We start from the raw sequence: 14,970 nt of genomic DNA, 5'->3' as shown, positions 1-14,970 counted from the left end.
GAAAATGTAGTGGAGTATGCAATGCAGGAAGATGGTTTAGGACGGATTCGTTACACCGGGGGGGGGGGGGGGGAAGCCCCGGTTGGAAAGGGAAGATTTGTAAAAACATAAAAATATATACATAGACGTATAAACATATATACATACATACATGTAAAACGAAAAATAAGTGGAAGACAGGGAGATAGTTCAGGATGGATTCGTTACACCGGCAGGGGATGCAACGGCCCCGGTTGGAAATGGGCCATTTGCATGTATACATGTAAAAGGAGAATGTAGTGGAGTGAAAAGGGGAGGGAGTGTGTATACAATGTGCAGGAAGATGGTTTACGGTAGATTCGTTATACCGGGGGTGGGAGGGCAATGCTCCGGTTGCCTCGGTTGGAGGGAGGGAGGGTGGGTGGTGGTGGGGGGGGAGGTGTACCTCGGTTCGCTGCATGCATTGCAAGCGGGTGAGAGGCGTCCGTGACGGGCCGGGCCGCTCTCGGTTGGCTGGTCAGCAGCCGGCGCCGCCTCGCCCGCCCTGTGCCGAGCCTCGCCTCAGCGCCCCGGGAGCTCTCAGCCCACTCCGGTCATGTGACGGCGAACGTAACGGAACGTGCAGCGACCGTTTGGCAGTTGGGTCGCGAGGAAGGCGGCGGCGGCGGCGAACGGTCCCGGTCGGCGCGCGCGCGGAAAGAGAAAGGGGGGGGGGGGGGGAAGGGGGAAAAACCAACCCCACCACCACACCAGGTCGGTGGAACCGTGAGGTGAAGGAGAGAATATATATATATGCAAACTGAAAACAAACACCGTACGGACCAGGAAGAGGTCGGTAACCGGGGTGGGCGGGCGGGCGGCCTCGTGCGTGTTTGTTTTGTGAGGGGAAGTGTGGAGGCTGAGGAAGGCCGCTTAGGCCCAGGCTCTGCTGGGCCCGGCGTGATGGCGGTTGTTCCTAACGGGGTCGGTGGCGCCCGCCGCGGTGAGGGAGTTCGCAGTTGCCGGTGAAGGGGGTGGGGTAACGCCGCTGCGACTCTCCCTCCCTCCCTTTGTCTCTCTCCCTCCCCCCTCTCTCCCTCACCCCCTCCACCCACTCGTCCTCCCCGCCCGCGCCTACGCGGGACAAGATGGGTGCGGAAGGGGCGGCCGGCTGGCTGCTGACCGCGCTTATTCCGGTCACACGGACGAGAAAGGCTGAGCCACGCAACGCCATCAGCCAACCGGGCCAGCGGCGGAGGCGACAGCGGCGCCAACCAGTCGCCGTCGCCATCACCATCCCCCACCCCTCCCTCGTCTCCTTTCCCGCCCCGTCCTCCGCTCTGACCTGCAAACCAGTCGCCGCCAAAATGGGGGCGCCGCGCACCTTTTCTTCCCGCCCGTCTGTCTGTCAACGAGTGAAAGCAAATCCCTCCTCGGCGGCGACGGGCAGGCGGGCTTGCAGCGCGCCATCTGACTTACACCCCGATCGCACTCCTCCTCTTTCTTCCCTCCCTCCCTAATCATTTTAATACCAGCACGTTGGCGTGCAGGTTTCTATCCGCCGCCTGCTTGCTTCCCTTAATTTTATTTTATTTTTTCTTTCACGTGTGATCTGACTCTCCCTTGCGCGTGCATCCGAGTTCTTCAGGCAATTTTTGCCGACTTTTAAAATATGTTTTATATCTCCTCCCGTAATTGCTCTACTCGCGTGAAACTTTAGTCCCAGCTCAGCTAGTTTTTTTTTTTAGTTCGCACTTCCAAACCTGCGTCGGTTAGATTAGTTTACGTTGGTATCATGTTTGGTGCAGACATTGAGGCGAAGGGCCTGTTTCTTGTGCTGTACTTTTCTAAGTTCTAATTGTGTTTTAGAGGGAAAAACCATATGCAGGGAATGGAGGAATATGGATAATGCGCAGGCAGATGTGATTACTTTATCTTGGTATCAAATTTGGCGCAGACATTGCAGGGCAAGGGGGCCTGTTCCTGTGCTGTACTTTGCTAAGTTCTAATTGGATTTTATGGGGAAACACATTAGATTTCATTTTTCTAAAAGAATGAAATCAAAGCACAAACAAAAATTCTCTTATCTTGTCATAAGAATTAAATTGGAAATAAATGACATTTCAAGTTGACACTCTTCTGAAGATTAACCCCTGCTCACTTGTGTCCATCTATCCTTTGCCAGCTCTTGCCCCATTACTTACCCACACATCTTTCTTTTAGTTCGAAGAAGTGCCCTGTGCCAAAAAGTTGCCTGTCCATTTCCCACCACAAATGCTGGCCCATTGCCCACCCACCACAGTTCCTATAACAGTTTTTTCCCTCCAAATTTCAGCATCTGTAAGGTCTTCTGTCTCCAATTATTGTTTCAGATTGATCTTAAATCAGAATTTTGAATCAAAATTCTGTTTTTGTTTTCTCTTCACATGTGCTCCACATGGATTTTCTAATTTACAGTATCTACAGTATTTTGTTTTCATGGAAAGAGAAATTGTTCAGTTACTGCAAACATACACAAGGCAACATTGATGCCTTGTACTTAAGAAATCAAAAACATACTCAAATAGGATTTATTCCATATATGGGATTTTGAGATGAGATGCTGCCTGAGTTACTCCAGCATCTTATGTCTATATTCAATAACTCTTTTATTTTCAAGAGATAGAGGATGAGTTATCCAGTTATAATTACGTTATAATTAACTACACTACAGGTAGTGTTTGCTCTCTTAAACATCTAAGTATGGATTGGAAGATTTGTCTGATAGACTACTTGTATAAATACAATTTTAATGTAGTATTACAAGAATATTTATTGTAAAGATAAAAGGTTAACTTTGTTATTACACATTTTTGAAATTAGGTAACTTTAGAACTAATTGTTAAAATGATGTTATTCATTTTTTTCATCCATGCAATATGTGCTGCAGGTCCAAGCAAACATTCTACAAGAACCTCACCTGTACCTGTCTCAAGGATCCCTGATTTTATCAGCAACCTGGCCTCAATTGAAATCCGCCAGCTAACTTGAGGAGCTGACAGATGGTCTCGGCCCCAGGTCGGATTCGTTATATGTCTCCATTGTGATTTTAAGCGATGGGTTATGTGATAAGACTAAAAGCAATAATTAATAGGAAACTGCAATTATAATTAATAATGGCAAAGTCTAGAACTAGAGGTCATAGCCTCAGAATTAAAGGATGTTCCTTTAGGAAGATGAGGAGGAATTTCTTTAGTCAGAGGTTGGTGAATCTGTAGAATTCTTTGCCACAGAAGGTCACGTCAATTGATACTTTTTAAGGCAGATAGATTCTTGATTAGTACGGGTGTCAAGGGTTATGGGGAGAAGACAGGAGAATGGAGTTAGGGAGAAATAGATCAGCCACGATTGAATGGCAAAGTAGACGATGGTCCGAATGGCCTAATTCTGCTCCTATCACTTATGACATTATGAAACATTTTAATTTTAATTTAAAGCATTGGACATTATTAGAGTAACTCAAAACAAAGTTGAAACATAATTAAACAATTCCACAATTGTACTGGAATGGAAATACAACGACCCCATCCCCTACTTTCAGTTTCTCTTTTCTACCGCTCCCAAGAAGAGGTTTTCCATCCCAGGACATCCATGATGTCCTTGTTCTTTAGTAATTGCGGTTTCCCTCCTGCATAGATGTATCCCTCACATGCATCTACTCGGTTTTCTATAATTCTACTCTAGCTCCCACTCCCTGCAGATGGAACAAGGGTAGAGTTGCCCCGGACCTCACCTTTCACCTCACCAGTATCTGCATCTGACACATCATCCTCCAATGCAATCCTTTTCCTACCCCTACAATGCCTGCCCTTCCACCTCCTAAATGACAGATGGCACTGCATCTGTCACTGCACTTTGCTGCTAAATTCCATGTGGAGTCCAGTGACGAGGCCTTTTCAAGATGGAATTTCTCAGCATTACAGAGCGGACTTGTGGTACAATAGGTTAGAGCCTATTCATTTCAATACGGATCCAGGCTTGCAGATTAGAAGGCAAGGTGGGGTGTTGAGCAATTCTTAAAATATTATTTTCGCTTAATGTTTATAATTATTCGTACATGGTTGTGTTTTTATTTCATTTTATCTTTTTTTAATAATATTGATAAAAGTTTACATTTTAAGTTTGATTTTTAATGGTCAGAGATATCTAAAAAAACACTAAGACATCCAAGTTATTTGACAGCTTTGATGACAAGACAAATTCTGACCCCAACTTTGCTTGCTGTTAAAGCATGCTGACACTTTTGGTGACAGGTACCTAGTGCCATGCCACTTGGCACTTGGTTGCTGCTGAGACCTGCTGCCTGACCAGAGGGTGTGCCAGGCTAATAAGATTAGTCTTATGCATCCAGTCCAAGTAAATGCATTGGGTGTGTGATGACCATGGACCGATTCCCGAAAGGCCTGACCCTTGATTGCCTTTGGCTGCACGCAATGAGTTACAGTGGTGTAAATTTTGGAGCCCTGTGAACCTTCAGGATTTGGAGACAACACTGTTCCAGCCCCACAATGAGCAAAATCAGACTTGTGATTATTGGTACACTTGTATTTTTATAACTAAAATGCTAAACATCTCATCTTGCATTTCAGACTAACAAAGTGGTTTAGTCACAGTTCCTTCAGAAATGATGGCTGTAAGATAAAACTGTTATAATTTTAAATAGTTACTTGAGCACAGTGGACAGTTCTCTCTGTGCTGGTTGCTCGGAAATAAGTTTGGCTCTTGCCGCATTTTTCGGTAATAATCCTGCAATGCAAATTTACTTTTTTTGTGGAATTCCCCTTGTCCTGGGAGACAACAGAAGCATCTTATTTAATCCTTTCACCATTATCCCGAATAGCAATGTGGTAAATTAAACTTTTTTAAAAATCCTTTCTCACTTCTTAGAATATTATTGTGTGCTGTATAGTTGGCAATTCTTTACCTTTTCTTATGGAGTGAGAATGAACAAGAGATAGATAGACAAACCATTTATATTGTACACATCACAATAATGGAATATGCAAGTACTGTAATTTAAACAAATGTTACAAGTTATAGGTGAATTTGATTACTATTCTTTGTTCAGGAATCTTAGAGAATGTTATAAATTCCCACAATTACACTGCCATGTATCTGATTTTCAATGCTATTCTATTTTCAGTGTGTCAGTGCCCCCAACTGGTCGTTTTGTTATTTGCTGCAAATGAAAAATAAATATTGGTTCATCATATGTGTATATATATCAGTATACTAGTTGCAGGGGAATGGTCTAAAGTCACAATGTATTGAGTTGGAAAACTACCATAAAATTGACACCATCCACTTTGAGAATTTGTGATTGTAGCCTGTAAGCAGAAAGATAATAAAGAGATCCACTTTTGTTGGATTTAAGATTTTTATTGGCATTGACGGCTGGTTTCCATAATTTTGAAATCCGTGGATGTTATTAATGAACATAGAATCGTGTAGATTAACCAGGGATGGTTAGTGTACACAATTGATTTGTAAATAGTGTGACTAATTTTATTCACATTTGTAATAAATAAGATTGTACAAATGGAATGTGGCTATTGTATTTTCAAGTATTTCATTAGATGACATTATGATTTTGGGTACATAATGTTAATGGGAAATTGGCGACATAGACGAATAACTGATGTGCAAAAAGCAAAGGGTGGCCTGAGTTTTGGGTTATTGGATTCTGCCATGCCTTCGGGTGTGTACTGATTTTTTTTCAGTTTCATTTATTTAAAGGATTTGTTCATGGATAGAATTGATGCCATATTAAGAACATAACAAACTGCCAAGATAGTAGGTTGGACTGAAAAGTAGAGCATACATTACTCTGTATAGAGATATGAGAAGAGTATTTTGGGTGAAATGAAATTATCTATCTATCTATATATCTATCTTATCTATATATTTATCTTATATATATATCAACGCCACAATTTTTGCTCCACTTTAATCACGGATCGCGACGACTCTTTATAACAAGTTTTATTTAAATCGGTCTTATATTTTTTAAGTAACAGACATTTTAAAGTTCAAAAATCTAATTTCTAAAGACATTATTTCAAAGTGCTGTGCATATGATGTCACCATAGGGCACGCACGGCCTCTCTCTTCACTCGCACAAACAAGATGGACGCCGTTAGCGGAGTCGCCCGCCCGCAATCAGGGGCTCCTCTCTCCCCTCACTTCTCCCCTCCCCTCGCTCCTCTCTCTCCTCCCTCCCATCTCCCCCACAAGGGCCGCAAGTAATCCCAGCTCGGCTAGGCCACAGCCGCCGTGCCCGTCTCGAGTAGTCCGGCGCTCCCTCCTCCTCCCTGCACGCTCGGTAAGTGGCTTTCGCCGCCAAAGGCTCCACGGAGGGCAGTGGGCGTGGGGGGCGAGTGTGTGGAGGGGAGAATGGGGGTAGAGGGGGGTGAGGGTGGGGGGAGGAGAGGGGGGGATGCGTAAGAGAGAGTGGGGGGGAAGGGGGGCAGAGGAGAATGGGGGTGGGGAGGAGAGGAGAGTGGGGGTGGGGAGGAGGGAAGATTGGGGGTGGGGGGAGAATGGGGTGCAGGCAGGGGGGTGGGGGGAGGGGATGGAGGTCGAGGTGAAGGGAGAGGGGGGATAGGGGTGGGGAATGAGGGTGGGGGCAGGGGACTGGCAAGTGGGGGTCGGGGCAGGGGAGTGGCAAGTGGGGGTGCGTAGGGGGGATGGAGTGGGTCAGTGGGGGGGGGAGGGGATAAGGTGGATTGAGTGGGGGGGTTGAGGGTGCTACACCAATACAGGAGAGGCTTTGGGTCGAGGGATCACTCAGTCACACCTTCTCCCATTCCCTGTCCCCCCTCTACGAGGAATGGGCCCAACGGGTCCGCTTGGTCTAGTATTCTTTTAAAAAGTGTGACTGCAAATCCTCAAATATGTACAGCAAATTGATATCCACAGTTATGTTTTCAGCTCTGGATACCCAAAATAGGAAAATGTAAGATCCGTAAAAACAGTACTGTGATGCTTTACATGAATGACACCTGAAATGAGCAGACACTTTTTGAATAAAATACGTAGAATTTAGGGTTTATTTTAATGGAATATTAACGGTAATGGACAAGGACATGGTGGTTAATGTATTATAGATTTTTTGAAATTCGTGAGGCTAACTGATGTTGAAAATTTATGAGAGGCCCAAATATTGAGATTTTGTTGTGATTTTGGTGTGTGAATCTCTAATCAGTATAGAAGTTTCAAAAGGTGTTGGATGTAGGATAATCTGTTACATATTTAAATCACTTAATCAGTGATCTTTTTTAACATGTAAACCATTTTTTCTTTTAAAGACGGTTTTCTGGTTAAATATACTTTATTCATAAAACTAGCAATACAGGTGACTCCTGCATCACTCAGGGTAGAAGTGTGGAGGTGTAGAGTTCAATACTTCATTAAACCAAGAAGTGGTTAGCCAGTATGAGTTCATTAACAGGCAGCATTTCTGGAGAGAAGGAATGGGTGACGTTTTGGGTTGAGACCCTTCTTCAGACTGAGAGTCAGGGGGGATGGGGATGGATACAGAGATAAGGAAGTGTGAGAATGAGACATCAAAGGGGGTGGATAGATAAAGATAGCATCTCTACCTCCGCTGTATTGATGACTCCATCGGGGATACCTCCTGCACCCATCAAGAAATCACGGACTTCATCAACTTTATTACTAATTTCCATGCTGCACTCAAATTCAGTTGGACCATCTCTGATATCTCCCTACCATTTCTTGATCTCACCGTCTCCATCACAGGAGATAGACTATCGACTGACATCTATTATAAACCTACTGACTCACAGCTATCTGGACCAGACTTCCTCCCACCCTGCCTCCTGCAAAGCATCTATCCCCCTACTCCCAATTCCTCTCTCTACGCTGCATCTGCGCCCAAGATGAGGTGTTCCACACCAGAACATCAGACATCATTCTTTGGGGAACATTCCCTCTTCCATCATAGATGTGCCCCTCACTAGGGTCTCCTCGATATACCCCAACCCTGCTCTTGCTCCCCCTCCCCACAGTCGCAATAGGACAGTCACCCTAGTCCTCACCTTTCACCCCATCAGCCGTCGCATACAGCACAAAATCCTCCAACATTTTCGCCACCTCCAACAGGATGCCACCACTAGCCACATCGTCCCATGTCCACCTCTTTCCCCTTCCCGCAGAGACCGTTCCCTCCGCAACTCCCTGGTTAACTCGTCCCTTCCCACTCAAACCACACACTCCCCAGGTACTTTTCCCTGCAGCCGCTGGAGATGCAACACCTATCTCTATACCTCCTCCCTCGACTCTGTCCAAGGATCCCGGCAGTCTTTTCAGGTGAGGCAGAGGTTCCTCCAACCTCATCTACTGTATCCCCTGTTCCAGGTGTGGACTCCTATATATCGGTGAGGCCTAAACCTATCTGATATCCAGGTTGCAAAACACTTTTAACTCTCCCTCCCATTCCCACACTGTGCTTTCTGTCCTGGGCCTCCTCCCATGTCTGAGTGAGGCCCAGCGCAAATTGGAGGAACAGCACCTCATATTTTGCTTGGGTACACTTCTGTAACTTCAAGTAATCCTTGCTTTCTCTCTCCATCTCCTTCCCAGTTCTCCGACCAGTCTGACTGTCCCTGATTACATTTAATCTGTTTGCTTTGTTGTTAGCTTCTCCTAGCCAACAATTATCTATTCTACATTTTCCTTGATCTCCATCCCCTTTGATGTATCATTCTCACACCTTACACTATATCTCCCCCTCTTCTTTCCCTGCTCTCAGTCTGAAGAAGGGTCTCTACCCGAAACGTCACCCATTCCTTCTCTCCAGAGATGCTGCCTGTCCCGTTGAGTTACTCCAGCATTTTGTATCTATCTTCGGTTTAAACCAGCATCTGCAGTTCCTTCCTACTCAGTTCATTTACATACTGATTATCCTTACCCTTGTTGAAGGTATCACAAAAAGCTGGAGTAACTCAGCAGGTCAGGCAGCCTCTAGGAGAGAAGGAATGGGTGACGTTTCGGGTCGAGACCCTTCTTCTGATTGATGTCAGGGGGCGGGACCAAGAAAGGATATAGGTGGAGACAGGAAGACAGTGGGAGAACTGGGGAGGGGAAGAGAGGGACAGAGGAACTATCTAAAGTTTGAGAAGTCAATGTTCATACCACTGGGCTGTAAGCTGCCCAAGCGAAATATGAGGTGCTGTTCCTCCAATTTGCGGTGGGCCTCACTATGGCACTGGAGGAGGCCCATGACAGAAAGGTCAGACTGGGAGTGGGAGGGGGAGTTGAAGTGCTCAACCACCGGGAGATCAGGTTGTCATGGGCTTCTTCCAGTGTCACTCCCAGTCTGACCTTTCTGTCATGGGCCTCCTCCAGTGTCACTCCCAGTCTGACCTTTCTGTCATGGGCCTCCTCCAGTGAACCGAATGTCCTGGTTAATTCTTATAACGAATAATATATCAAAACATTTAGGAGACAAAAAACGACAGATCTTTGCAATGGGTGGTATGTGAATGAATCCAATAAATAAATGTACTGAACATTGTTCTTACTAACCTATCATATGCATCATCTTATGAAAGCATGAATAGGATTGACCACTGCACAGGCCTTGCATTCTTGAAGTTCTAATTTTAAACTATAAGCGGCTTCCATAACATGTGGATACTGCCATGATGCTAAATGGATATATTCAAAACCAAGCTTATGAATCAAAACTGAGATGCTCATCACCAACCCAATCTGTAACCTGAGCTTGTATATAGAAACATAGAAAGTAGGTGCAGGAGTAGGCCATTCGGCCCTTCGAGTCTGCACCGCCATTCAATATGATCATGGCTGATCATCCAACTCAGTATCCTGTACCTGCCTTCCCTCCATACCCCCTGATCCCTTTAGCCGCAAGGGCCACATCTAACTCCCTCTTAAATATAGCCAATGAACTGGCCTCAACTACCTTCTGTGGCAGAGAATTCCACAGATTCACCACTCTCTGTGTGAAAAAAAACGTTCTCATCTCGGTCCTAAAAGACTTCCCCCTTATCCTTAAACTGTGACCCCTTGTTCTGGACTTCCCCAACATCGGGAACAATCTTCCTGCATCTAGCCTGTCCAACCCCTTAAGAATTTTGTAAGTTTCTATAAGATCCCCCCTCAATCTTCTAAATTCCAGCGAGTACAAGCTGAGTCTATCCAATCTTTCTTCATATGAAAGTCCTGCCATCCCAGGAATCAATCTGGTGAACCTTCTCTGTACTCCCTCTATGGCAAGAATGTATTTCCTCAGATTAGGAGACCAAAACTGTACGCAATACTCCAGGTGTGGTCTCACCAATGCCCTGTACAACTGCAGTAGAACCTCCCTGCTCCTATACTCAAATCCTTTTGCTATGAATGCTAGCATACCATTCGCTTTCTTCACTGCCTGCTGCACCTGCATGCCTACTTTCAATGACTGGTGTACCACGACACCCAGGTCTCGTTGCATCTCCCCTTTTCCTAATCGGCCACCATTCAGATAATAGTCTGCTTTCCTGTTCTTGCCACCAAAGTGGATAACCTCACATTTATCCACATTATACTGCATCTGCCATGCATTTGCCCACTCAACTAACCTATCCAAGTCACCTTGCAGCCTTCTAGCATCCTCACAGCTAACACTGCCCCCCAGCTTCGTGTCATCCGCAAACTTGGAGATGTTGCATTCAATTCCCTCGTCCAAATCATTAATATATATTGTAAATAGCTGGGGTCCCAGCACTGAGCCTTGCGGTACCCCACTAGTCACTGCCTGCCATTCTGAAAAGGACCCGTTTATTCCTACTCTTTGCTTCCTGTCTGCCAGCCAGTTCTCTATCCACATCAATACTGAACCCACAATACCGTGTGCTTTAAGTTTGCATACTAATCTCTTATGTGGGACCTTGTCGAAAGCCTTCTGGAAGTCCAGATATAACACATCCACTGGTTCTCCCTTATCCACTCTACTAGTTACATCCTCGAAAAATTCTATAAGATTCGTCAGACATGATTTACCTTTCATAAATCCATGCTGACTTTAGATCTCATAAATATTATAATCAAGTTAAGGGATGTATAGAAGGCACACTGAGAGTAGCACCAGATATACCGAAAAAATAAGTATCCAGCCTGACAAAGCTGCAACATGGCACTAGATTAATAATAAATAGTAAGCAAAGCCGGCAATATACAAAACTAACCATTCCCATAACCAACAGATGAGATCAAAGATCTACAGGCCAGCTATATACAGTTGTGAATTATGGTGGACATTATCTAATTTTGAGTGCTGTAGCATTTGCACCCATTTTGAGCCCAAAATTTGGAAGTGGATGATGTATCTTGGCTTCTTCCAGAGGTTTCCACCAGCACAGAATTCTTGTCGCCAATCAGTTCTATTCATTCTATATTGTTGCAATGTGTCCCATCTACAAACTACACTGCAATTACTCCCAAAGCTCTGATAAAACATCCCAAACTTGCAAAACGTATTGCCATGAGGGAGAACTACCAGTACATGAGAACACTAACTACAACTTTCTATTTTCAGAACATTCATGCTGCAAAATTTATCCCCATTCTTTCATTGTTAATTATGCCAAATCCCAGTCACCAACACTAAGGAAGTACTGTACCTTTAGAAGAAGAACTGCAACAGGTCAAGGTGTCTTTGTTGACCAAGAGTTTATTAAGAGCAATTAAAAATAGGTAATGGCCACATACCAAAAATTCATAAAGCTTGGAAGACAATCACTCGTCGTTGAGTTGCACCACTGGCTGGTAAGACCATTACAAAATGTACCAAGGACTACCGTACATTTCTAGGGCGATTTAAATGAAAAGCAGTGGAGGTTGAATAATTTTCATGCATGCTCTGAGAGTGGTAGAGTTCTGGAATTTGCTGCTGAAAACGAGATTGGGAGTGGGGTTGTTCTGCTTCCATCACGTATAAAACCTGGAAACATAGAAAATAAGTGCAGGAGTAGGACTTTCGGCCCTTCGAGCCAGCAATATGATCATGGCTGATCAGCCAAAATCAGTACCCCGTTCCTGCTTTCTCCTCATATCCCTTGATTCCCTTGGTGTGTTTGATACATTAATGTTCAGGCTGGGACATGCCTAGTGGTGTCCAGCATGTCCTAGTGTGTTAGCCAGTATGTACCTGGACACACTCAATGGAGGATGCCATTTCCCAGCCAGGAGGCAGCACTGTGGATTTGGCTTAGAGAATGAAGTGGGCCAAGTTGGTCAGGAATTAATGGTAGAGCACCTGGAGAGTAGTGATCACCATATTATAAGGTTTAGATTGGTAATGGAGAGGTTATTTTGCAATCTAAAATTGATCTTATTTGGAGGAGAGATGGGATGAAAAAGGACCCAGCTAAGATAGAAACATAAAAATAGGTGCAGGAGTAGGCCATTTGGCGCTTCGAGCCAGCACTGCCATTCAATATGATCATGCAAAATCGGTACCCCGTTCCTGCTTTCTTCCCATATCCCTTGATTCCGTTAGCCCTAAGAACTAAACCGGTGGCGCCGTCATCGATGGCAGCCTTGCCGACAGTCTGTCTTTTTGTATTTTTTGTTATTTTTAGTGTGTTTTAAAAAGCACTAGACCAAGTGGACCCGTTGGGCCCATTCCTCGTAGAGGGGGGGCAGGGAAGGGGAGAGGGTATGATTGAGTGAGGCCTAGACCCAAAGCCTCTCTTGTATTTTAGCACCCTCAACCCCCCACTCAATCCCTACTCCTCCTCCTACTAACCCACTCCATTCCCCCCAAGCCACCCCCACTTGCCCCTCCCCTGCCCCCACCCGGGAACGCGGGGGGATGGAGTGGCTGAATGTTAGACCAATGCAGTAGAGGTTTGGGGGAGTTTCAAAGGGGGTTCAGGGGGGATGAATTGGGTGGAGGGTGGAAGAGAGGGGCGGATAATGGGGCTGGGGATGGAGTGGGTGAGAAGAGGATAAGGGGGTGGGTTTTGGGGGGGGGGGTGATAAGGAGTTGAGGGGGTGTGAATGGAGTGGGTGAGTGGGGCTCTTAAAAAAAACCAACCTGAAACCAATTTAAGTTAATGCAGCACAGGTTTGGGGGAGTTTTAAGGGGGAAATGGAGTGCGTGAGTGGGGCTCTGAAGAAAATTCCTAAACACAATTTCAGTTAATGCAGGAACAGTTTGGGGGAGTTTTAAGGTAGGTGGGGGTTGGGGGTTGAGGTGGGAATGGAGTGCGTGAGTGAGGAGATGTGGTGGCTGAGGAAGGGGAGGGTGTTAGACCAATGCTGTCGAGGTTTGGGGGAGTTTTAAAGGAGGTTCAGGGAGATAAAATTGGCGTGTCAAAAATGTAATGCTACGGTGATTATGGGAGATTTCAACATGCAGGTAGACTGGGAAAATCAGGTTGGAAATGGACCCCAGGAAAGAGAGTTTGTAGAGTGCCTTCGAGATGGATTCTTAGAACAGCTTGTACTGGAGCCTACCAGGGAGAAGGCAATTCTGGATTTAGTGTTGTGTAGTGATCCTGATCTGATAAGGGGACTAGAGGTAAAAGAGCCATTAGGAGGCAGTGATCACAACATGATAAGTTTTACTCTGCAAATGGAAAGGCAGAAGGGAAAATCGGAAGTGTCGGTATTACGGTATAGCAAAGGGGATTACAGAGGCATGAGGCAGGAGCTGGCCAAAATTGATTGGAAGGAGGCCCTAGCAGGGAAGACGGTAGAACAGCAATGGCAGGTATTCCTGGGAATAATGCAGAGGTTGCAGGATCAATTTATTCCAAAGAGGTGGAAAGACTCTAAGGGGAGTAAGAGACACCTGTGGCTGACAAGGGAAGTCAGGGACAGCATAAAAATTAAGGAGAGGAAGTATAACATAGCAAAGAAGAGTGGGAAGACAGAGGATTGGGACTCTTTTAAAGAGCAACAAAAGTTAACTAAAAAGGCAATACGGGGAGAAAAGATGAGGTACGAGGGTAAACTAGCCAATAATATAAAGGAGGATAGCAAAAGTTTTTTTAGGTACGTGAAGAGGAAAAAAATAGTCAAGGCAAATGTGGGTCCCTTGAAGACAGAAACAGGGGAATTTATTATGGGGAACAAAGAAATGGCAGACGAGTTAAACCGTTACTTTGGATCTGTCTTCACTGAGGAAGATACACACAATCTCCCAAATGTTCTAAGGGCCGGAGAACCTCGGGTGATGGAGGAACTGAAGGAAATCCACATTAGGCAGGAAATGGTTTTGGGTAGACTGATGGGACTGAAGGCTGATAAATCCCCAGGGCCTGATGGTCTGCATCCCAGGGTACTTAAGGAGGTGGCTCTAGAAATAGTGGAAGCATTGGAGATCATTTTTCAATGTTCTATAGATTCAGGATCAGTTCCTGTGGATTGGAGGATAGCAAATGTAATCCCACTTTTTAAGAAAGGAGGGAGAGAGAAAACAGGTAATTATAGACCAGTTAGTCTGACATCAGTGGTGGGGAAGATGCTGGAGTCAATTATAAAAGTCGAAATTGCTGAGCATTTGGATAGCAGTAACGGGATCATTCCGAGTCAGCATGGATTTACGAAGGGGAAATCATGCTTGACAAATATACTGGAATTTTTTGAGGATGTAACTAGGAAAATTGACAGGGGAGAGTCAGTGGATGTGGTGTACCTCGACTTTCAGAAAGCCTTCGACAAGGTCCCACATAGGAGATTAGTGGGCAAAATTAGGGCACATGGTATTGGGGGTAGGGTACTGACATGGATAGAAAATTGGTTGACAGACAGAAAGCAAAGAGTGGGGATAAATGGGGCCCTTTCGGAATGGCAGGCAGTGACCAGTGGGGTACCGCAAGGTTCGGTGCTGGGACCCCAGCTATTTACAATATACATTAATGACTTAGACGAAGGGATTAAAAGTACCATTAGCAAATTTGCAGATGATACTAAGCTGGGGGGTAGTGTGAATTGTGA

At 45.2% G+C, this 14,970-nt stretch overlaps 1 protein-coding gene across 2 annotated transcripts in view; it reads left to right on the top strand.

The window, feature by feature from the left end:
- Nucleotides 1-704: 704 nt before the first annotated feature.
- zbtb2b (zinc finger and BTB domain containing 2b) overlaps nucleotides 705-14,970 on the top strand; it is a 48,969-nt gene continuing 34,703 nt past the window's right edge. Inside the window, exons 1-2 of one of the 2 annotated variants that reach the window (XM_078405554.1) lie at nucleotides 705-810; nucleotides 2,888-3,015. The gene's annotated coding sequence lies outside the window, so the exon portion shown is untranslated. Of the gene's footprint in view, nucleotides 811-938; nucleotides 984-2,887; nucleotides 3,016-14,970 lie in introns of those variants that run through there. The other variant, XM_078405555.1, reaches the window with a different exon arrangement.

Source organism: Rhinoraja longicauda, chromosome 9 (assembly GCF_053455715.1).
Source record: "Rhinoraja longicauda isolate Sanriku21f chromosome 9, sRhiLon1.1, whole genome shotgun sequence".
NCBI lineage: Eukaryota > Metazoa > Chordata > Chondrichthyes > Rajiformes > Arhynchobatidae > Rhinoraja > Rhinoraja longicauda.
The sequence above is the reverse complement of the archived record's forward strand: the minus strand, read 5'-3'. Positions and strand labels throughout refer to the sequence as shown.